General features: G+C 49.1%; 1 protein-coding gene across 3 annotated transcripts in view; it reads left to right on the forward strand.

The window, feature by feature from the left end:
• Positions 1-23,140, forward strand: part of raraa (retinoic acid receptor, alpha a) — a 147,300-nt gene that overhangs the window by 13,968 nt on the left and 110,192 nt on the right. For 2 of the 3 annotated variants that reach the window (XM_076034554.1, XM_076034555.1), the window contains exon 2: positions 5,146-5,216. The exons of the other annotated variant lie outside the window; for it this stretch is intronic. The gene's annotated coding sequence lies outside the window, so the exon portion shown is untranslated. The remainder of the gene's footprint in view (positions 1-5,145; positions 5,217-23,140) is intronic. 3 annotated transcript variants of the gene reach the window in all.

The raw sequence follows: 23,140 nt of genomic DNA on the forward strand, positions 1-23,140 counted from the left end.
GGGGGCTCCTTTTGGTTGCGGGCAGAGCTCGGGTGTGATTATGTAATCCATCAGGGCCGCGCCATAAAGGAAGAGGAAGGGGCGGTGGGAGTGCGGAGGGGAGGGGGGGTTGGAAGGTAATAACGGCGTCGCTGATGGTCATCGTCTAGCAACTGCCCAAGGGCAGGAATGTCTCGTGGCCCGATGTGTCCGACAGGTGGCTTGGAGACGCTAATTGATTAATGATCAGGGTGATATATGAGCCCGCGCCGCCAGCCCAAACATAAAGACTGGGAGCGCTGGTGTCGCCCTAAATCATTTCCAACCAGGCCAGTAAACCCAAAACAGTTTCCCTCATTAGCATCTGAAAGACCAATTGGGAGCGAGATTGTGCCTCCCCGGCCCTTTGTGGACCGCCTATTGTCAGCATCCCCAGTCTGAATTAACAGGCCAGCATTTTCTGCCTGATGAATAATGACAACAGAGATGGTTTTATGATTAAGGGTCAGCCGGCACTGTTGAATGATTAACACCGGGGCAGCCGGAGCTGTTGTTATCATTCGGATCCGACCCCTCTCTCCCTGTCTGAGGCTGAGTTACTATTCTTCCTCCATTATTTTATTTTTTTTTTTACACTTGAAATGCTGGCCGAGATGTTGAATTACTGATATTCCACCTCAGCGCATAAAAACACTGCGCGGAACTCAGGAGTTGAACGGATGTGTTCTCACTCTCTGTCTCGCTGGCGTTCTTCCTCTATAGGACTGCTTTGGCTGATTGCTCCGTGGAGTTGACATATTTTCCGTTCAGGCGCAGTCAGATACTCCTTGAATAATTTAATACTGGTGGAATTCACCTTCCTTCCCCCAGATAATCACACTTCGCCCTCTGTGATCCATATAACTCGCTCTTTGTCAGAGCCTCGGTTTCGTCCCCGTAACTCCTCTCTGTCGTCTCCCTGGCTTCCTGTTTCAGCCGCTCTAAAGTCACTTCCCAAGTCTCATTTGGAACAGATGCATTCAGCGACTTGCTGTTTGGCTGTTAGTGGTGGCTGACACGCCGCTGCCTCGCTCTGAAAATGCACAAGTTTTGCTTTTCTCCATTTTCTTCTATATCAGGCAATAAGGTTTGTTTGATTACCTGACAGTTTGGATGGTAGAAGGTCAAATTAACTTCCAAGCTGCACTACCAGTCAAAAGTTTGGACACAACCTATGAATTGAATGTCTTTTCTTTCGTTCTCATGACTATTGACGTTGCAGTTTCTCATTGAAAGCATCCAATCTATGTATGAACACACATGGAATTATGTAGGAAAAAACTAGAAGTGTAAAATAACTCAAACACGTTTTATATTTAAATTCAAAATAGCCACCTTTCATTCATTCATTCATTCATCTTCTATACCCGCTTATTCCTATTCAGGGTCACGGGGGTCTGCTGGAGCCTATCCCAGCTGTCTTAGGGCGAAGGCAGGGTGACACCCTGGACAAGTCGCCAGTTCATCGCAGGGCCAGCCACCTTTCATAAAGAGCATATTTAGAGTTATTTAACATGTTTTTCTTTGCTGCATAATGACATATATCTTGGTCATATATTTGATGTCTTCAGTATCTATCTGCAGTGTAGAAAGTTGTAAAAATAAAAAAAATGCATGAGAAAGTGTGTCCAAACTATTGACCGGTAGTGTATATTACACAAGTTTCAGTATGCGTTTCTGTCACAGCGCTGATTTGACTGCTCACCGCTGTCTCTTCTTTTGAACCGATTCTGATCATTCGCACACGGCAGGTCACATCTCACATAATCCAGGCCAGATAGCCGGCATAAATGGAGTCTTTGTCACCCCCCCTCCCCACCACCACTCTCTCTGGTTATTTACCATTCCGCTGTGGGCCTCGCGTGACCCTCCTCATTGTTTTGCGTAGATGACTCTGAAGGACAATGGCAGTCTGGAGCCTTGGCCCGGCACACTGCTGTGTGCGTGTGTGTGTGCGTGTGTGTGTGTGTGTGTGTGTGTGTGTCTCCACTGGGAGTGCTGTCCTCCGATGTCAAGAGAGGTTATGTGATCTATGTGGGACTGAAGGGATTTTCCAGCGCTCCGGGTCGGGGGAGCCTGGAGGAGAGCCACACATATTGTGTGCATACTTGTGAGTTCCTGCATGCGGGGCTGGCGCCATTTGACAATCAAGCGAGTTAAAACCACACGCCTGTGTGCGCTCCAACGCCAGCGAGCGGCTGACACACTCGTGCAGCCTCTCGAAGAATGCAATTGTACCTGTTATCACGTTTTTTTTTTCCCAATTCCTTTTTACACATCCGCACAGAGGAGTGGCGAAGGTTGCGTAGCCGTTGCAACAATGACCTCATTCGAAGGTTGGTGCGCCTCGTGTGAAACCTGTGAAAAACGTCGGCACGCGAGCGATAGCCAAGGCCGGCGCTTGAAACAGGAAGTGCTCGAAACACCGAGGTCTTTCCTTTGTGTCTTTTAAGTGTATCCGCATTCACGCAAACAACAAGAAAAGCGCACTGCCGGGAGCACACCAGTCTGCTAGGAAATGTAACACACCGGAACAGGAACTGCGCACAAGAGCACAAGGGCTTATCCATCACTTTTTTATTCGTTGTCCTCCTGCGTGCAGGCAAAAGCAGACTATGACATCAGTCACTCTCGGGTTCTTTTGCTGTGGAGGTCACAGAAGGTTACAGCCTCAAAGCATTCACGCTCATGTACCTGCTTCCAAAACTTTCTGCGAGTTTGCTGCGACAGATTCAAAAGAAAGAAAGAAAGTAAGAGGGGCCTCAGTCTCATCCCAGGTGCACACCCAAGGCCTTTTACTGGGGATCAGGTGACGGTGCCGTATCATCGTCTTGGGCTCTCCACTTAGTGAAATCACTGTCACCTGAGCAAAGCAGCTGGTGTGGTCGGGCAGTGAAGACCCCTCTCCTTCCTCAGCGTGGGTGTGTGCGCTTGGTGCAGATGGACGCTCCAGTCTCGTCCCTCCGACAGGATAATGCAGTCATTACCCCAGGCTGCTCCTGTCCGCTCTCTTTAGTTTATAAGCTGCGCTATCGCACAGGCGTGGCTCAGCATACAAACCCTGTAGAGCTCCATGACTTTTTTTTTCATCACATATGCCCTGGAATTTTTTTTGTTCTTTTTTACACCCTTTAGATCGGCACAAGCAGGAAGTCTGGGCATGCGAGAAGACAGGAAGTGGGGAAAAAGGAGTCATAGTAGCGTTTGTTACATGACAACCCACCAGCCAGTCGTGCCCAGTCAGATGCATGCTGGAGGGCCGTGAAGCCTCGTGTTCTGCACGTTACTTGGCGTCAAGTTTGTTGGTAACGCGTTAGCCTAGATTGTGTTACGCTTAGCTGCAGTGGTGACGACCTTGCATCTTTCATTTTGGTCATTTCTGTTAAACATTGCATCTAGCATGACTCTTGGTGTGACTTCAGAAATATTTTCATTGATTTTGACAGCGGAAGTCCATCCTCTTTGCGGCAAATCCAACTGCCCTCAGGAGCTTGTGAAATGATTTCTGTCAAATTAACTTGCTTATAGTAGAATTCACCAGTAGCCCAGAGTGGAGGGAGTTTTTTTTCGTGCTGTAATGGTTACGACCCTTTAATGTTTGCAGCGCTTTTCACTGCCAGCAGCAGATTTCTGTGCCTGTTCCAATCAGCTGTGTTTGTCAGCTGATGTACGACCAACTTCCATTTTTTCACTGACTAGTGCTGCGTGATGTGATATCAATTAAGTTTAAATGCCCACATTTGTTTGTGTTATTGTGTCTTAAATATACAAAATATATGTGTTGTTCCTGTGGCCAAGACATGTGAACCAACCTGTGGTGCCCCCCCGACCTGATCGGTTGTTACAGCCGTGAACAGCACAAAACCTCTTCATTGAATACCATTAATGCATGTAGAATTGCTTCCTGACCCCCATGACCCCCTGAGCCCCAGTGACCTGATGTAATCTGAAACACACCCATGTAGGTTGTCTTTTCCAATACAGCGCTTAGCCAAAAAATGAAAAATAAATATATCCAGATCTTTTATGCAATCAAACTTATTAGTAAGCACTAAGCCTACTGCAACACAGACACAAAGACAATACTGTTGCAGATGCTTGTGTATAATACTGCTCTGGTAAAAGTAAAAGTACTGATTCTACTCCTTTAATCAAGTAAAAGTCAGAAATTACAGGTGCTAAAATGGACTTTATTAAAAAGTATGTTTTATGCAATGAATAAAACAATACATTAGTTGTATGTTGCTGTGTACATACATAACCAATGTTGTTTTCTGCCTTTTTATTTTTCTCTGTGCTGAAAACGTTCTGAACAGTGAACCCAAACCCGGGGTGCTCGCTCTAAAATAGGATCCATTTTAATTTAACTACACAACTGTATCATTCATATCGCTCACTACATTAATAATGACAAGTGAATTACTATTAAATATCTTTTAAACTCAAAAGTAATGAACATTTGTTTCAATATATGGAGTAGAAAGTACAGATATTTGTGCACAAATGTAGGGAGTAAAGTAAAAAGTAAAAAAGAAATACTCAAATAAACGAATAAAAAGAATAATCTAATGCAGCACAGTAACAAAGTATTTGTACAACATTACTTCCCACCTCTGTTGTTCTCACAGTCACCACGGGCCAGATCTGTGTTCCAGTGAGCTGTCTCTGTAAAAGCAAATGACACGCCACTTTGTATTTATCTCTGTCTTCCCAATGAAGGAGCCTCTGTGTTCCTATTTGTGCACCGGACTAAGGGGATTTCTAGGACGCCACCTGATTCACATTGCTGTAATTGAGTTGTGGCCGCGAGCCCCGCGGTGCCTCCGAGGCCTCAGGTAATTCTCACAGCACAAGAAAAAGTGCTGCTCTTCACATGTTCCGAGGAGGCACCGGTGCAGGCGAATGAGAAAGTCCAATCTATTAGGGGAGAAAAGGGCGGCTGGTGAGATTACAGGGAGTATGAGAATGAAGGAAGGGGAAAAAAAAAAATAGCGCAAGAGTTCTGGTGTAGTGGAGCGGTTCCGTGCCAGGGAGGCGAGGGAGTCACTGAGTCTGCAGCACGTGGATAAAGAGCGCAGAGCTGCTGGTTTCAAATATCTCCCTCTCTCTTTCTTCTTCTCTCCTCAGAGCTTAGGAGGCTTCCATCGATTGGACGGGAGATTTCCTTGGCCAAGGACGGGGAGATTGACATTTTTGGGGTAAGCCCGAATTGTCAACTCGGGAGTGCACAGACTTTTGCGGCCTCGCAAACTCGCGTTTCTCCTCGTCATGTGACTTCCGCATGGCCTTTTGCGGCCTCGTTGTGTTCACAGCTCATGATTCTTCTGCGGGAGCCTCGTGTTTGTTCACGCCGTGCGCTGCTATTCTTCGCCGGATGTCAAGGTTGTTTTTTATGTCATTTTTTTTACGTGGATGGCGGAGGTATTTCCAAACCCGCAGATTGATTTTCACGCTCGGTGGAGGTGCGTTGCCTTGTGGCCTGCGCGCTGCCAGTGGTGGGATCAGGTCCAATCCTGAGTCTGTTACATCAGAGCCGCAGCTGGCAGCTGGCAGCTTCGCTCCCTCATGGTCCAGTGGCAAAATAACCCAAACAAAAACATGGAATTATCTTCTCTTGAAATGCTAAAGAAAATGAATCCTCCCTTTGTCAGACCTGCTGAGCCTTATTCATTTATTTACCGTTCCGTTTTTGTCAAAAGGCTCAGCGTGGCAGCAAGAACTGATTTACGTGACATTTGCTCGGCTTTGCCCTTTGCTTTGATTTTTTCATTTGCCACACTGTGACTCGCAAGACGTAGCTGCAAAGCCCCGTCGAGGTATCCCAACCTGTGACAGCACCTGGCTGGGCTGCCGTTTCCTGCCATGTCTTGTCCTCTTTGGCCTGTCACGGCCGTGAGAGCGGCGGTGATACGGCTCCCAAGACAAACACCTTCCTTCAGAATGGCCTGCGCGAAGAAAAGCAAACATGCAAAAATGCTGTTTGTACAAAGGTGCCAGCCAGTAGCCTGAAGAATGCAGGCTCCCGCTGCACGTTGCCTCCTTCACTGGATGGTCTCTGAAGGGAGGGTGCTCTTTTTATTTTTTTAATTTTTTTAGCTAACATGTCCACAGAAGACATCCACTGTCTGAACAACGATGGAAAAGCGGAAAAACATTAGTCTAATGCTGGCCACCATCACTTTAAAAAAGGTTGTTACAAACATGTTTGATACATTTTTTCCTTAACTGTAGAGCAAAGGTGTTAAACTCTGGCCCCATTGTGCAACTATATTAGGGCAGTAAGGTATTATACAGCGGATGTACCGCTAATACTACAAATCCCAGGATGCTCTGCTGGTATTTTGGCACTTAAATCAGGCAGGACGATCATTGAGGGATAATATTATTTTATTTTGAAATGTATTATTAGTACGTGGAAAAAGGTTACTGGTGAAATTTAAACCAGAAGGCTGCAAATTAAAAAAGAGGCATACATGTTTTTCCTTTTCTTTTTATTTTCATTTAAAATTGAATTTTGTGTGTGTGCAATATGAAGTTTAAGTTTATTGTATAGTATTAAGCTTTGCTTGTTCCATATTGGTTTAGAAGCAAAACTTGTTTGGACGTGTCCATATGAAAAGGTTCGCTGTTATATTTAGAGGAAGATTTTTCCAATAACTATCAATGTTGACCCACAACTTAATCCAAGTTTGACATTTTGGCCCCACTGCGCTTTTGAGTTTGACACCCCTGCTGTAGAGGATCCGTCCACAGCGCAGCGCCGCACACCTCCCGCGGGAAGCTGACATTCTTACGAGGTGAGTCCACAGGCGGTGGAGATACTCGCAGATACTTGCACGACCCGAAACGTGACGTCAGCGGATAAACAGAGGCGGAGGATGATCAACGCCATTAGCGGGCTCTCCTGGCTCGCCTGCTGTTTAGACAATGACGAAATGAGGGAATAGGAGCGAGGATGAAACCCTGGCCCTGCAGCAGTGAAGGTGCTGTCCATTCCTGCGAGCTCCGCCTGCCGCTGCCTCTCAGCCTGCTCTGCTCTCTCCTGACGCAGGCCAGCGCACCACTGTAAATATCAAAGCTGTTTGATATTGTCTAGTGTGTGTGGTCTTCCTCTTGTCTTTTCATTATTATTTTTTTTTTTGTTGCTACCACAGCACTGTCTCAGGTTTGGTCACGTTCTAAACTGAAAGCAGGCAGCCACGTAGGAGATTAAGTAGGTCAGTTGTTTTAAAAAAAGTTTATCCCTCCCTCTAGCTATTTGGACGGCTCCGGTCTTTTTTCACTTCATCCGCTCATGACGAAACCTCACACTTTTTAAATATCATGGCGTTATGTTCCACTCGCTGCTCCATTTATTTGTATTTTTACACCAGTTTCAATCATTTCTCTCCTCTCCCACTCACTCTCTGCGTTGAAGTGACCGAGTCTGCATTTTCTTTTTGTTTTTTGTGTGAAGGAATATTCACTTAAAGCAGTATTTTACCCTCCCTTTGGTGTCATAATTTAGACTCTGTCTCATGCATGGGCTGGGAAGCGGCCCTGGCAGCTGATGTGGAACACATGCCTTTAATGATTCACACTGTGTGCGGTAGGTCGGCTGCGGCTGCCGAACTTGGTGCCTTCACCTCGGACTTGAATCGGACTCCTCCCCCTTTTTTGGTGTGTGTTATGTTTTGTTTGGTTCGGGGTTTTTTTCTCTCCACAAAGGGAAAATTCAAGAGGAACCTTGTTTACGCGCTATTCTCCCTGTCTGATGGCTCCTCTTAAGCACAAAGCTGAGAAATCGGCTCTTGCAATCTTTGTTCTTCCCCTTTCTTCTGTTTTATCTTCTTTCAGCAATGCAGCCACGCTGCAGAGCGACTCTTTGTTTTTGTCCTCCAGCTTTTGCAGCTCTGCTCGGTTAACCGACATTATGCTCGGTTTCTATTTTGTTGCCGCGCTTTTGCACTGATGGGCATCCACTTCCTCATCACCAGCACAATGACATGAATTGTCTGCACAAGTCCTGGCTTTGCGAGCGTGCGTGCACTCCGCTCACACAGCGCAAGGACAGAATTATGACCCGACGTTATGAATGTGGCTTAAACAAATGCAAGCGGTTTGGTGCACCCACCCTCACCCCCCCAAACCCCACCGTGCAGCCATCCGCTTTGCTCCTGGTTTACTGCTCACCGTGTGCAACAGAAAGAAAAAAGCAGCAGCGCTCCTGGCTGTGCGGGGAAGAATGCGCCGACACATGACAGGGAGTGGGCGTTGTCCTGCCATCCAAACTGACATAAACGGCTTCCTGTTTTTGCTTTCACTCGCTACCCCCCCACCCCCCCCTCACCAAAACCACTGCGCCCCAGCCAACATCTTTCCATCCGCGCTTCCATCTTTTGTTCTTCCCCTTTTTTTCTCCCTATCTCTTCCCCCTGTCTCGCCATCCCGGGTCCCACGCCCCCCTTGCTTGGCCTCGTCTGACCTTCCCTTCCTCCGTTTACTCACACGTACGCGTGCCCGCGCACACGCACGTGCTCCCACACACACATCTGTCGGTTTCCCACCGCACGTTTGCTGGACTTTACACATGCAGCGTACAAAGGCAAACCCGCCCGCGTCCTTGGCGGAGCTGAAAGTTATCAGCTCTTTCCTTTTAGCAGGCGAACTCACGGGTGGCCGCGGCGCTCATAGACGGTCTCGTGCACTTGCTAACCTTATGCGGCCGAAGGCTTGATATGCAGCAGATGAGTCGGGAGATAGCGTGTACACGCCAGCGGGTCTTCAAAGGGGCTCTGTTGCTGCTTTATGAGGAGGAGGCTGTTTTTCATTTATCAAGATGCAACTTTGACTGAGCTGATTCACCGCAACTGCCTTTGAGTTTGCTAATTAGGTTTACAATGTTATTTTTGTGGCGGTGCTGAGTTTTTTATAGTGCCTATTAACCCACAGGAGAGAAGAAGTGCCACTAATAAAGTACTGCTTTTAAAACAAAAAAAAACCAAAAAGGTAGCCTTTGTGCTGTTTTATGAACTCTACTCTAACTAAACTGGTGTTAATCTGCTCAGAATCACAAATGGAAAAGTTCTGCGCCCTCCGATAGGATGATTCTTGAGCATTGTAGCAAGTACTTGACAGGGGGACGACGTACTCCAATTCATGAAGAGACCTTGCATTGCTAAAAAAGCACGTTCTCATACTGTACGCACTAAACCCCCGCCACTCTCGGCCAGAGGGAGTAGCTTACAATGCGGAGTAGTCTGCAGTTCCTCTCTGGGGCGCCTCCTGACAGGAACTTGGCAGCGGCCAAACATAAACAAATTCCCTGTGGTGGGCTGGCAGGCTGGGCGGTGCGGTGCGGTTCCCCCCTGTTACCATACATGCACAGCACAGCTCAGCTTCAGCCTGGCCTAGCGTGCTAGGCTCAGCAGCCATAAGCTGTGTGCAACAGATTTTAAAGGCACAGGTGCTGCTGAAAGGAGCCCAAACTTTCCCCCAGCGTGCGCGGTTGGTTTTAATCCCTCGAGTTGACACGTGCCGGCATGTTTACTTCAGCCATAATGCTACAGATTGACAGTTGTGTGCGTCTCCTCCGGCGCACGGACCTTGTGGAGGTTTTCAAAAAGCCTGTAAAATTCTGCTGGAGGAGCAGATCGGCATCCAGAAAGACCTTTTTTTGTTCTTCTTCTGTTTTTCTGCTGAGGCAGCAAAAGGCAAGAATTAAGGTGAAGGAGAAAGAAGTGACCTTGGAATGCGCCATAAAAGATAAAGAGGGCGTGGCAGGGTGGCAGCCCAACGCTCATAAAACAAGCGCACACGCAGGGTGGCGCACATGCAGGAAACAAAACAGAAAATACATGTGAACGTGCACGTTATTTCATGCATAGATAGAAAAGCATGTACACAGTCACCCCTCCGCTCCTCACCTACCACTTATATGACTATAGTGGCAGAGTTTATATGACTGTGTAAACACAGTGTTGTATTGGTTGCCATCCAGCTGCAACATAGTGGCCAGTAGTTGTGCGTTTGTGTTTTCCCTCACATCTTAGTCATGTGTGATTAGCCACTGAAGGGTTTGTTTTTTCAGTACCCTCAGTTAAATAAGTGGGTTTTTATTTTCATCCTCTGTTAACCTGCTGGTAGGAATTGAGGACGGCAACGGTAATAACCAGTAGGAGGAGGAAACCTTGGTTCTTTGTGGATAATAATCTGTTTATTTGTTGAAAGCTTTTGTCCTTAAGTTGACAATGTGACATTACCAGTCAGTCAGCATCCTGCGACTAGGTTAGACTCCACAGCTGTGGACAGGCTGTAACTGAACCGGGTAGCTTCTGCAAGCTTTGGTTAATCCAGATACATTCCCCTGACGTCCTGCTTCTAATCATACACCTACCTCCCTTACCATCCCGTGTACAGCTGAGTCATGCCTGAAACAGCATAGAAACACCATTGGAAAAGGACTCAAACTGCAAGTAGTGGAGGATTATGCCAGTGCACAACGAGTACTAAAGTAAAATTACTGATGCCTACCTGTCTGTCTGCCTGTCTATGTTGTGGATAGAAATGTCAAGAAGCGGAATGACAGAATGTGTTTGGATCCACTGAGAGAGTGCAGTCAGCGAAGAATAAGACATTAAGAACCCACCAAAAAAGCGAGCAAGGAGGGGTGGGTGGGAATGGGGGTGCTGTTGTTCCTCCGCCACAGAATGTCGAGAATGAACACTTGATGTAGCAGCGGGTCTCCTGGGATGCCATTAGCTTGTGTGCATGCGCGGCATGTGTGTTGTACATTACGCGGGCGCGTCCCTTTCAACCTCGGCTTTTTCGCCGAGGCTTGCCGCGGCTTAATGAAGGTACATCGTGGCGCCTCTGTTGTTGCCCCCATACGCCTCTGTGCTTACACGGGGTGGAAAAAAACAAAACAAAACAAAAAAACCCCCGGCTGCCAATAAAGTCAAGACGACAGCGTCAAGGACCCTTGTGTATCCAACCCCCACGCCTCCTCTCTGGGGTCCCAGTAGACACATCTGTGTAATGGCCCCGCATCGATCCCGAGGCCTCCTTGTCTGCACTCAATGCCCATTGATCGGCCGCATCGCAAAGAGTCTCGGAGGACTGCTTCCCGTCCTGTGGCTCGGTGCTCGGCCCACCTTTTTTTTTTTTGGTCTTATTTTCGGTTGGAAAGAAGCGCGCACCTGCACGCCGGCGCCTCCCTGTGTTTTACCGCGGCACGCCGGCAAGCGTCCGTCCCTGTTTTATGTGTCCCGGTAATGCGGCCGGAAGCCTTCAACCCCTAAATTGTCTGGCTGCCGGACCGTGAAGCGAAGGCCTCGTTCTCGTTAAAGCGCAATGAAGGCCTCCGCATTGAAAAATAAAACCCCGCAGCATAAAGACATAAACCCCGCGATGTCAGAAGCGCTTGCTGAGCCGCTCCTGGGGACCAAGACAAGAAAAAGGAGAAAAGCCCCCCCTCGCCTCCCATGGCAGGGAAAAAAAGCCTGATTAATCAGTCAAGCCACATGAAAACTTTGCTTGTTATTGTTGCTGCTTGATTTATTAACGGCCTGGATCTGGGTCAAACTCCCCCCACCCCCTTCCCCTCACTGCCCACCCCCTCCCCTTTTTCATTCTGGTCTCTCTCACTCTACCTTTCCCCCCCCCCCCCCCTACCTAAATAAGGGCCCACCCCCCACGTCTCTTCCCTTTGTCTCTCATCTGGTTCTCTGTTTTTGTTAAAGGACAGTTGATTAATGGTGCCACAGACAAAGCCGGCAGTCTCCCCCCGGTCCGGGCTCAGATAGGGCTCTGCTCTAGGTAAACTAAAACACATGCGCTCCGGACAGACACGGGGAACCCCTGAGGAGCGCTGAGGCCGAGGGAGGGAAAGCTGGAATGGAGAGAAGAAAGATTAACACGGGCAGCCACTGATGTATCACATATAGTGGTATAGGGTCTTTCCTGTGCTGGAAATGTGCAACAAAGAGAGGTGGGAGGAGGAGGAGAGGGAGGGCTCTTACAGCGAGGGGCGCGGCCTTTAGCGCTGAAACTCACTGACTGGCTTGGCGGCTGGCTGTGAAGCTAACCAGCGGTATGCCGGCTTGACCAGAGTGCGGCTCATTTACAGTCGGGCTGCGGCTCCGTCTCAAGGTCGTGTAACCGCTGTGCACCGCTGTGGCGCTTTATTACAGGCAGTCGGCATCCGAGTGCCTCGCTTGACTTTTGTGTCGGCGTCGGGTAGACAGCGCCTCGCAGCAGACGGCCCGCCTCGCAGCACCAGGTGGAACTAATCGAGTTGGTCAAGCTAGCTGGTATAAACTGACCGGCTCTGTCCGTTCTTGAAACTTTATTCCATTCATTCAGTAAATCGACACGCCCCGAGCGTATAATGCACCAACTTTGAGCACCTGGATGGGGTTGTTCTGGCCGTCGCCCTCGCTGGTTATGTGACATATACGCTCACGGCAGTGTTCATTTTGTTGATGAAAAATTTTTCGTCAACTAACTTTTTTTCTGCCTAAAACGAGACGATAACTAAATGAACATTCGTTCACAATGACTAAGACGTGTATTGACATTTTCGGCAACGAATAAAAACAAGACAGAAATGTCTGCCAGAGATGAGGTCCAATCAGAGCTCATTTCCTTTGTGGAAGGAAATGACGATTTAGAAGGTGGTGGGAGGAGTTGGGAAGAAAACCAATCAGAGCAAAGTGGTCTGGAAGTTACGTAGAACGTACACACAGATTATCTGGTACAGACTAGTTTGAGACCAAGTGTCAACACCGAGGAGGAAGAGGCGACAGGGCATGCATACAACATGTAATTGTAGTCGACTAAAACGATTATGATATTTCGTCAACTAAAACTAGACTAAAACTAAAACAATTTAGATGATTAAATTATGACTAAAACTAAATAACATTTTAGTCAAAAGACGATGACTGAAACCAAATCAAATGTTGCTGTCAAAATGAACACTGGCTCACGGTTGCACAGTCGTAGCTGACACACCCCTCAAACTGCTCACCAACTCTTCAACTGTGCGACAGCACGTGCCAACTGATTTTAATGCAGCATTTTCACACCCGAGCGAGGCTTGGTGCCTGCAGGCACAGACCAAAGACGAGTCCAGTCTATCTGGTAGAAGAGAATTGCCTTCTTATTGAATGTTGGAGCAGCGCACGAGCGAGCGTCTGTTGCTCCGCCGCCGTTACCTTCCTAATGGCCGGCCCGTGCACTTTGTCCCAGCACACCTCCGTGTTTGTGTCTACATAACTGTGTGTGTGCGCGATGACATCACCTCATTTTCCGTACACGCTGCCTTGGGGCAAACGCCTCTTCCGAGCGAGTTCCTATGACACCAGAAGCCATATTGGTCCGAAAACAATGATGTGTTCAGTAATAACACCAGGCAGCGTGTCACTCAAATCATCCCACCGAACCTCCAGTTTTAGGGCAACTGTCAGTCCAGAGATATGCACGAAACATTAACGATTGCGTTACATGGATTTATGTCTTTCTTTTAATCAGACTTCCTTCCTCGACATGTTTCACTAAAACAAATCCATTTAAAACCAAAGACATAATGAACACAATTGATCGATTGCGTTACTTGTTCGGACAAAGTAATTGTTGGACTTTCTCGTACTTGAGGTATCGTTTCACGACACGCTGTGATTATATTGACAAGAGCAACTTTCAGCGCTGCAGTATGTTTGAAACTAGCTTGAAAAACACACGCCATGACCTTTTCAATCAGTTCATTTTGCTAGCCTGTTGCTGCATTAGCGGCACCCAGATACACCCAGCTGCGGCGCGCGGGCCAAAGCAAGCAGGGGCTGTGGGTTGACATGTAGGAGGAAGTAGTCCTGCTGGTCAGCAGGGTCAACGTCCAACAGCAACACCGGCACCTCGCTGCAAAAAATCACATACGCCCAGGGAGGAAGGCGGCGGCGGCGGCGGAGAGTTTGTTCGCAGCCAGTTTGGAGCTTTTGGACTCACCCAGACGATACGTGCCTGCCAGCGTCCTGCCTTCCCCCGGCTCACACAGGGATAATCCCGAAGCCTTCCTTTTGGGTCTGCGAGGGATTAGCATTGGCATGTGGACCGCTGAAAGAGGAGGCAGGCGGAGAGGAGACAAGTCGTTACTGTGGCCCAGGGACATTTAGTTTATTGCCAAAAACAGACGTGTCCTCTGTACCCCCCCACCCCCCCGACCTCCCCCACCCCCAACACACACACACACACACACACACACACACACACACACACACACACACACACCCTCATTAGTCCAGCTTTGTTGGGAAAAGTGTTTAAACTTGGCGGGAGAAATCTCAAACAGAAACGTGTAGACTTTCTCACCGCGGACTCTGGGCCGAATTATCTGCAGCAACTGAGCTAAGCGTCGCATTTGAAATTCAAGAGCGGAGCCAGTGTGAAGTCCTTGCGGTTTTTTATTTTGTTTTCACCCTGTAGGGCCGCACAGACTTGGAGCTCAGCGCGGGACCCGATCAGTGAGAAAATCGTAAAAACACGAGTCCCGTACGTCCGAGCGGGGCAAGAGTTGCAGTATTCTCATAACAAAAGTGATATCAAATATCACGGGGAGGAGAAAACAATGAGGCGGCGGTTTTGTTCTTGGTCCAATAGAAAATGGGGCCTGATTTTCTCTTTCTTTTTCTTTTCTGTTTTTTTTTTTTTTCCTGGCAGGCGACGTGCAGTCCAGGGGTGGAAGTGAGTTTCTTGAACTTTCCAGCTGTGAGCACGAAGTTGAGGCTGTGCCCTGGTCTTTGCTCTCACTGCCCCCCCCTTCCCCCCCACCTCTTCCTCCAACTGACACAAAAGAGAGGGGGGAGGGGGGGGGGTATGTTTAACATTCCCGGCTACACATGCGACGATCTATGCGTTCAAATAAAAAAAATAAAAAGAAACAAAGTGAGATGAGAGAGGCAGCATATGTCCAACATAGTTCTCCTCTTCCCGTATGTGAAATGCGTGACGAAAGCGCGGTGTTGACAGAGCCGAGGCAGATGTATATACACGTCGCCTCGGGATAATAGCCAGCAGACGTGCTCGCTGCTCGGCACGTCTCGGGGATGAAGGGATCGCCGTCCGCGGGTGGGGCGGGGCGCCTCGCCGCCGCCACAGACGGCCAAAACAAGCGCGAGTGGGTCGCGGAGCTCCGATAGGCCGCCAGCCAAGTGGCTCATCTTCACTTCATTAGTCCGAGCACCTGTTAATAATTCATGGCCCCGGCTTTTCCCAGGAGCACAACCCGGGAAAAAAACAAAACAAAGCAAAAAAAAAGCCCGCTCAGCTGTGTCTGTCTGTCTGTCTGTCTGTCTGTCTGTCTGTCTGTCTGCCTGTCTGTCTGTCTGCCTGTCTGCCTGTCTGCCTGCCTGTCTGTCTGTGTGTCTGTCTGCCTGTCTGTCTGCTTGCCTGCCTGTCTGCCTGTCTGTCTGTGTTCCTTCTCCTCAGACATTTAAGCCTCTTTTTCATTTTTTTTTTTGAATGTTGGACTGCTAGTTATTTACTCACTTACCCACTGGATCCCCCGGCCCTGGATGTGCACCTGCCTGGGTGAGCAGATGCTGCTGCTGCTGCCGCTGCTGCTGCTGCTGCTGCTGCTGCCAAGAGGCAGTTTCAACTTTCAGTGTTTTTGTTCCTTCTTCCTTTTTGGGTGCATGTTTTTGTCAGCGCCTTTCTCCTCCATTGTTGCTCAAAAGATGATGTGCACCCCGGTACCCAATGTACTCCCTCTCCTCCTACTCTTCCTCCCCCAGGGGGGAGTGTCTGCTCTCTTCACACTCCGCTGTTGTTTATTTCACCGTTTTCCACCCACCCCCCGCTCCCTCCATCCCATCTTGCACATCCTCTTCTGTTGCACCGCTGTGTCAGAGTTAGTCATGTATGCACCCCTTTCCGTTTGATCCCTCCCTGCTCCCCTATGCTGTGTACATTGCATAAGCACCCGCTGCCTGGGGCTGCACCTCTCCCTCTCCTCTTCCTCTCTATTACACCTCTCTCTCTCACTCTGTGCCTCTCTCACGCATTTTCAATCCAGGCCCGTCTCTGCCGCTCTGGGTGCAGTCCAGGTCATCGCGTCTTCCCTTCGCTCCCTGTCCTCCTCCGTTCCTTCAACACCGAATCCAAACCTTCAATAAAAAAAACGAAAAGACGAAAAAAAAAGTTGCTTTCCTTTCCTCTCTTCCTCTCTTTTTGTGTGTTCTAGTGTTGAAGCTCTCCATCCCCGCTGTCTCTGCTTCGCCTGTCCTCATTTCCCATCCTCTCTCTCTCTCTCTCTCTCTCTCTCTCTCTCTCTCTCTCTCTCTCTCCTCAGCTCTGTCTCCCTGCCTCCTGCTCTCCTCTCTCCCAGTGGTCTCATTAGGCGTGAAGGAGGCTTGCCGTGTGAGTGTGTGCGTGTGCTTCTCTCTCTATATGTGTGTGTGTGTATCTGTCTTCTCTTAGGCAAAGTCTCACTTGACTGAGCAAGCCACTTGGCACAGCAGGGGGGGCGCCGGGCCTCCATTATTACCACAAAGCTGTCACAAACAGTGTATAAAGTAGCCTCCTGTTGCTGAGTTGTGGGCGAGCCCTCGGCGCTCGGCGCTCGCGGCCTCCGCCGCCGCCGCCGCCGCCGCCGCCGCCGCCGCCGCGGCTCAGCCTTCCTTGTTGTGTGTCAGTGGCTGCAGGCATCCACATCCGGGCACGCAAAAACTGAAAAAAAAAAAGAATCTGCTTTTGATTTTGCCAGCACTCGCTGCACAATTCCACGCAGCGAACGTCCACCTCCTCTCTGGAGTGACACCCCACCTCTGTGGTCCGACCTGTGTGACGCCCCATGCCCCTCTTGTGTCTCTCTCTCTCTCTTTTCCTTCATCTGAGTGAGTGAGTGATTATTTGTGTGTGTGTGTGTGTGTGTGTGTGTGTGTGCCCAGCTCTGTTTTGCTAGTGTCTGGTTTCAGCTATGAGGCCCTGCGCAGGAATCGGGCCCCTGCGCTGCCTGGCTGGCAGGTCTGACCCCAGCAGGTCAACGTCCATTACCGCACGAAACCTAAATGTCAAGCGCAGCCATTTGTCTTCCTCTGTGGGTCAGTCGGGCTCTACAAGAAAAGGCATGCAAAAAAAAACCCCACAACAACAACAATCACCTGCTATTTCCTGATGGTCGCTGACGTGCCGGGGTTTGTTGCGCGAGTTCCTGATCCACGGCGGGACTTTTCTTGCAGCGAGTTTAAAATTATCAGCGCTATCGACAGACTGACAGCCTGAGTGGACCCAGCTGTTGGTTAACGGTTGTTTATATTTAGCTTATCTGCGAGCAGACAGGCTAATCTGGGCTGCTGGCCCGCAGAGTCAGTCAGTTTGCGCCGACCAGGAAGCTGCCAAGCGTCCGGGATTTCGAAATACGTGGCCGTTAACCTTTCGGTGTTTGGTGGTGTTGGGGGTGTTGTTGTTGTTTTGCCGCTGGTGACGTTTTTTGTCGTTTTGCGCAAATTCGCGATAAGGCCTCGTGACAAAGGAGGTGATTAAAGTCATAAAACATGTTAGAAGAAAAAAATCATCCCGACAGTTTCTTTTTTCACACCTCCGCCTCTTAAATATGGAAAAAGGTGTATTTTTTTTTCTCTCTGCATGTGTTCAACAAACTCAGTGGCCGTCTCTGAGACGAGTCCTAACAGCCATTGTCAGCGAGCTGGCTGGACGCCGCCGCTGCCGAGCCAGCAGCCATCCATTTTAACTGATAACGCCGGCGGAGGCTTGTGCGAGCGCAGACACATGCATAAACACACGGCTTGTTTACAGGAAGCTGTCAGCCATGTGTCCTTATGATGAATAAACAGCGCTGGCGTCCCCTTTTTTTTAATGACGCCGTGGACGGGCCGGCGCGCTCGGATATCGACGGAAAGATTGAAAGCGTTCTCAAGGGCCTCGCCGCCCTGACGTATGGCTCCCTCCCCCTGCCCTTCATCTGGAGCCCACCCCTCGCAGCTTCCCTTTCTATTCATCTTACACGCCGGCTTATGCATTGGGTTGTGTTTTGGTTTTTTTTTACAGCGGGCGAGAAATGTCATAAACACATTTATCAAGCCCGCCTGCCAATAGAGGGGAAAACGCCGCTGGCATGAATGAAAAGGACGCGATAATACGAAACAGAGCAGCAAAACAATGCTCGTCGTCGACTTCTCTGGGAATACCAGAGCCGTGGGTGCTGGAGGGGGGGGGGGGGTTGGGGGGTTGCAAACCTGAAACGCTGTGGTGGTACCCCGGAATAATGCACCACGTCCCGCCTGGATTGATGTTTCCTTGTTCCAAGCCTGCGTCGCCGCCTCGTCTGCCTCGCTCCTCGTTTCCATTGGGGGAGCGGCGAGCGCCCCTTTTTTTTAAAATGTATTTTTTTATTTTTCATTCCAAACCTTTGATGTGGATCTGAATCGCGGCTGCCGAGGCGTCATGGGCCCAGATCACAGGCGGCAGCTCGCTCGTTCACAGGTTCAGACTGTCAGCTGAGGGACTGCTACCAGCAGGTCCCACACACACACACACACACACACACACACACACACGCACACACACGCACACACACACACACACACCCGCACACACACATGCCTTTCCCCCACTTTTTTTTTGCTTTACAGTTTTTAAACAATATATGCCGCCCTCCTTTTTTTTTGACTATTAGCGGTTGACCTACTTTGCGGATCTAAAGTTAGCGTCACTCAAGGCGAAAGAGCGAGACGATCACTTGGCTTGCGATACGTACGATGTGTGTGTGTGCGTATGTTTGTGTGTGCCAGTAGCGGCGCTTCCATTACAGTTTTTTGCAAAATAAAAGCGATATTTCTAAAATTTCGACAAAGTACAACTGTGATTTGCAGGTGTTTCCATTGAATGTGTGAAGTGCATAAGCTGTTGTTCGTCGTAAAATCTCGTACCGCGAGATTTTACGTTTGTTGGCTGTTGAGAATGGTTGTCATATTTTTCTCTTTGATGACTTGTAAAAAAATGTTCCGTCTCCTCCTCCGTCCAAACGTAAGGCGGCATTTTCACTTGACGTGAACTGGTCACGTGACCCCGTACATGTCCGTAAATGCAAAAAAAAGTGTTTGCTTGACACTTTTGCGATATGCCGCTATATCCATATGTCTGAAAACCCACCTCTTGAGAGCATCAAAACCTTGTAGCCATATTTGAGAGGTTTTCCAAAGTTCAGGTGTTTCCATTACCAGTTTTTTTATTGCGATATTCAGGTTTTGCGCAATTCTAGGGGTAATGGTAACGCAGCTACTAAGATACACACCTGTGTCACTGTCCCAATGGCTCGCTGACTCCTTGTGGCTTTTTTTTTTTTTTTTCTCAAGGCTGCAGCTTGTTCCCGATCCTCTGTTCACACGTGACGGGTGAAGAAGTTCAGTGCGTTTGTGTGTGTTTGGAACGCAGCGTTGCACAGTTCGCAGATGAAGAGCTCTCTCCCTGCCTGAGGGGGATGGGCTTTGACAGTACTGTAGCCCACCCCGCCCGCCCACCCCCGCCCTCATCCCCTCCACCCACCTTCCACACTTCTGTCAAAGCCCCCAGCCACCCACCCGCCATCCCCCACTGCTGATAAATGTGTTTTTCTTAAAAGAAGGAGGTGGTTGGTGGAGAGGAGTCTCTTTTAATGTAGCGGCCTTTTTGTATGTGTCTGTGTGTGTGTGTGTGTGCAGCTTGCTAATGCAGCGCAGGGCGCTGCTGCAGGGCTCCGGGCGGGCAGACTCAGAGGCAGGCCCACAACCTCGACCCCAGCATCATTTGTTTGGACGAGGGCCGTCAGCGCCTGTCACGCGGCCCATGATGAAGTGTCAGTCGGTAATTGTCCCCGCGAAGCATCCACATCTCAGGGGGTTGGGTGGGTGGGTGGGTGGGTTGTGGAGGGGGAGGGAGAGGGGGAGGGCATGGTTTTAGAGGAGGTGGTGGTGGGGGCTGACAGAGAGAGAAATGACGGCCAAGCCTCCTCCTTCTCTTTCTCCAAGTCTTTTTCTCCTTTTTTTTTTTTTACATGGACTTTTCTCTTCCACTCTTCGACAGCTGCGCTTCATACGAAGGTCTTCGGTCTTCTGAATTCTTGCTGCCTAAAGTTTCAGTTCCGTCCTGGTCGGCTGTGCTGTTTATCTCCCGTATGCCTGTGTGATAAAACTGCTGAGTGACAGACGCTGCGCAGCTGCACGTTGTGTGCGCAGCAAAGAGGACGTCCGACTGCTCATTTTAAACGCCGTGTTGCTGTCATTCTGACGGGATCACCCAGCACTCCTCATTTATTTAGTGCACTATCTCCTCTCCAACTCCCCACATCCTAATTACCTCTCATTCCTCGCGCTTAAAAAGGACTATTTATTTTGTTAAGAGTCCTTGTGAAACCTCGTTGGTCAAAACCGCTGCTTGGCCCTCAGTTTGGCTGATTGCTGGAGAATACATATATATCTTTTTTCAGCCCCGCTCATTTCGGTAATTAGATTTGGCGCAGGGGCCTTACATTGATCGAGCGGTATGTCAGCGTAATAAAAAGCTTTTACAGGACGCACGGCGGCTATTTATAGTGCAATCTATAATGCAAGGCCATACGGCAGGGGCCCTAATGCGCATCGGCCAGGCTCCTGATCACAAACGGCCAGCAGAGGTATGAAGTCAGACCCTGATGTAAGTGTGTGTGCGTGTGTGCGCGCGCTTGTGTGTGTGCGCGCGTGTGCGCGCGTGTGTCTGTGTGTGTGTGTGTGTGAGGGAGAGGAGGCCTGAACAGATACAGTGAAGAAAGGAAAAATGTGAAAGACACACAGACAGTCAGTCCCTCAAAGGCACAAAGAAAGCTCTTGACTGGATGAAGCAACTGTTGCAGTCGCGTTGTTTTGGTCCCTGACTTGGTGACGATGGCTGAGGATGATGACAGCGATGAAGGTGATTCTCATGCAATGGCACCACGGGTGAGGCGTATGTTTAAAACTGGGCAGCTGACAGTGTTGGACTTCTAGCATTGTGCGCATCTCCTGTGTACTGCGTCTTACAGTACTTTTATTGTAAAAGGGTATTTTTACGATGCTATGCTAGCATCCTGCTTTCAGATATCTGCAGATTTTTCCCGCAGCACATATTTGCAGCTTCTCACTCGCGTTCTGTTCTGACTAATCCCAGCTCCTGAAATTGCGATATGATATTTAGCATATTTAGCTCCCCACCACAGCCCTAACAGCAAAGCTAATGGTTCCGATCGAGAGTTTCAGTTTCACTTTATTGTTTATTCAGACGCAACAGTGTACATTCATGGACATGTTCACAATACAGAGGACTCTAAACATGTAAATATACCTGAGTTAGCTTGCCGCTAAATTCCATCTGTAGTCCCCAATGAATAATAAAATGAAACATTCAGTCATATTTGGACATCACAAAACAACAAGGACATGCAATACGTCATCGCAGGGATTCCATATTACAGAGACAGGATGCACATGTAAGATGTCATCTCAGAGATAACTAAAGTTACAGACATCACATTTAATGCACAGACAAGAACGATTTATGCAACAGCTGTTCTACTCAAGCGGGTAAATGTTTAATTCCTCAGAGTGATGCGTGTGAGAGAGCAAAGGTGAAAATGTGCGCGGACCGGAGAGAGATGGGAGAACTGCAGCAGGAGAAGTTTGGGAAGAGAAGACGACTCCAAGAAAGACAGCAGGTGAATCCGGAGGAGGGCGAGCAGAAGGCCTCCAGCTCAGGTTTAGTATGCCGCAGGTGGAACACCAGCGGCCTCGTGCGCTGCCCAAAATGAGCGAGCCCCCGTCCTCCTTTTCCGACTCTCCTCACACGCACGCTCGTTTTCACTTTAATGTGCCTCCGGCCCCGCAGCGCCCAACCAGCTGCCTCTGGAGCATCGCAGGCGCACGCAGCTCCTCACACAGCTCGCACAGCTTGCACATTGCACTGATCACACATCACACACACTCGTGACTGTGCCCCTCTGCACGGGGCGTGATGCACACACACACACACACACACACACACACACACACACACACACACACACACACACACACAGAAAGAGAAGAGGCAGAGCAAAGGGGGAAGCCGCCCTGCCCCGCCGACAAATTATGCCCCCGCTCTGCGAGATGATGAATTCAGCCGCTGATTAGTTAGTGGAGGAAGGAGGCACAGTGCTTAGGCCCTTTAATAGCTTGTAATTTGGAAGATAACTGTATTGCGGAATCCGTCTTGACATTTAAATCAAATCAGGCTCCGCCGGTTAGCGCTGTGGTCCGAGACAGGGGGAGCCTGGGGGCGATGAAAGGCTGCTGGTGGAGAGGGAGAGGAGGCTTCAATTCATCTGCCCGGGATGGGGCTAAGCGGCGGGAATACATGGCCGGCCCGGGCGAGTTATTCAACAGATTAAGAGCGTGCAGCGCAGCAAACCAACCCCTGGATTAAAGCTGATGTGTTGGCGCTGCCTTTCAGCTCCACCTGTGCAGGACTTGCAGCAACGATGTGGAAAATTCAGCTCGACAGGTATCGCGCGAGAGGCACGCAATGAAAATGAACATTGCAAATAACTTTAAACAGTGAATTAATATACCTATGAAAAATAGAACAACGTTGCCACAGATAAATGCTTTGTGTGTCATTATTTTGATATATTTGTTGATTTGAGTACAACAGTATAACAGAGTTGTGAATATTTAAGCAAGTCAGGTTAAACAGAAGTTGTTGCAGTTGACTTGCATCGGCACAAGGATGACCCAAGGAGCGCCCCCTTGAGGCTGCATTCTTGGTGTGACCTGTTTGGGAATGGGACCCAGGGCACTCCACCGCTAGGCCACCTTCACTCTTTAGTTTTCTGTTGTAAGAAGTAAAAACACAAAGACGGGTCCGTTCCATTTGAGCAAACTACATTAAGTCACATCACGTCTTATGCGAAGTCTTTAATTATCGCCGCCCCCTGCTGTTCTCTGGCGTTGAGCCGAGAACTGCTAACGCTAACAGGTCGAAGCTGCCCGACGGCGCTGAACTCAGTACTCCGGTGTCGCAGCCTTTTCCGTGCAATTCTGGAGTCACGTCAGTACAAAAAAAAAAAATAGTCCCGTTCTGCTGCTTCACACACGTATGGCTA

The sequence above is a fragment of the Nelusetta ayraudi genome, unplaced genomic scaffold (assembly GCF_046127955.1).
Source record: "Nelusetta ayraudi isolate G7.1 ecotype Tasmania unplaced genomic scaffold, CSIRO-AGI_Nayr_v1 ptg000042l, whole genome shotgun sequence".
Classification (NCBI taxonomy): Eukaryota; Metazoa; Chordata; class Actinopteri; order Tetraodontiformes; family Monacanthidae; genus Nelusetta; species Nelusetta ayraudi.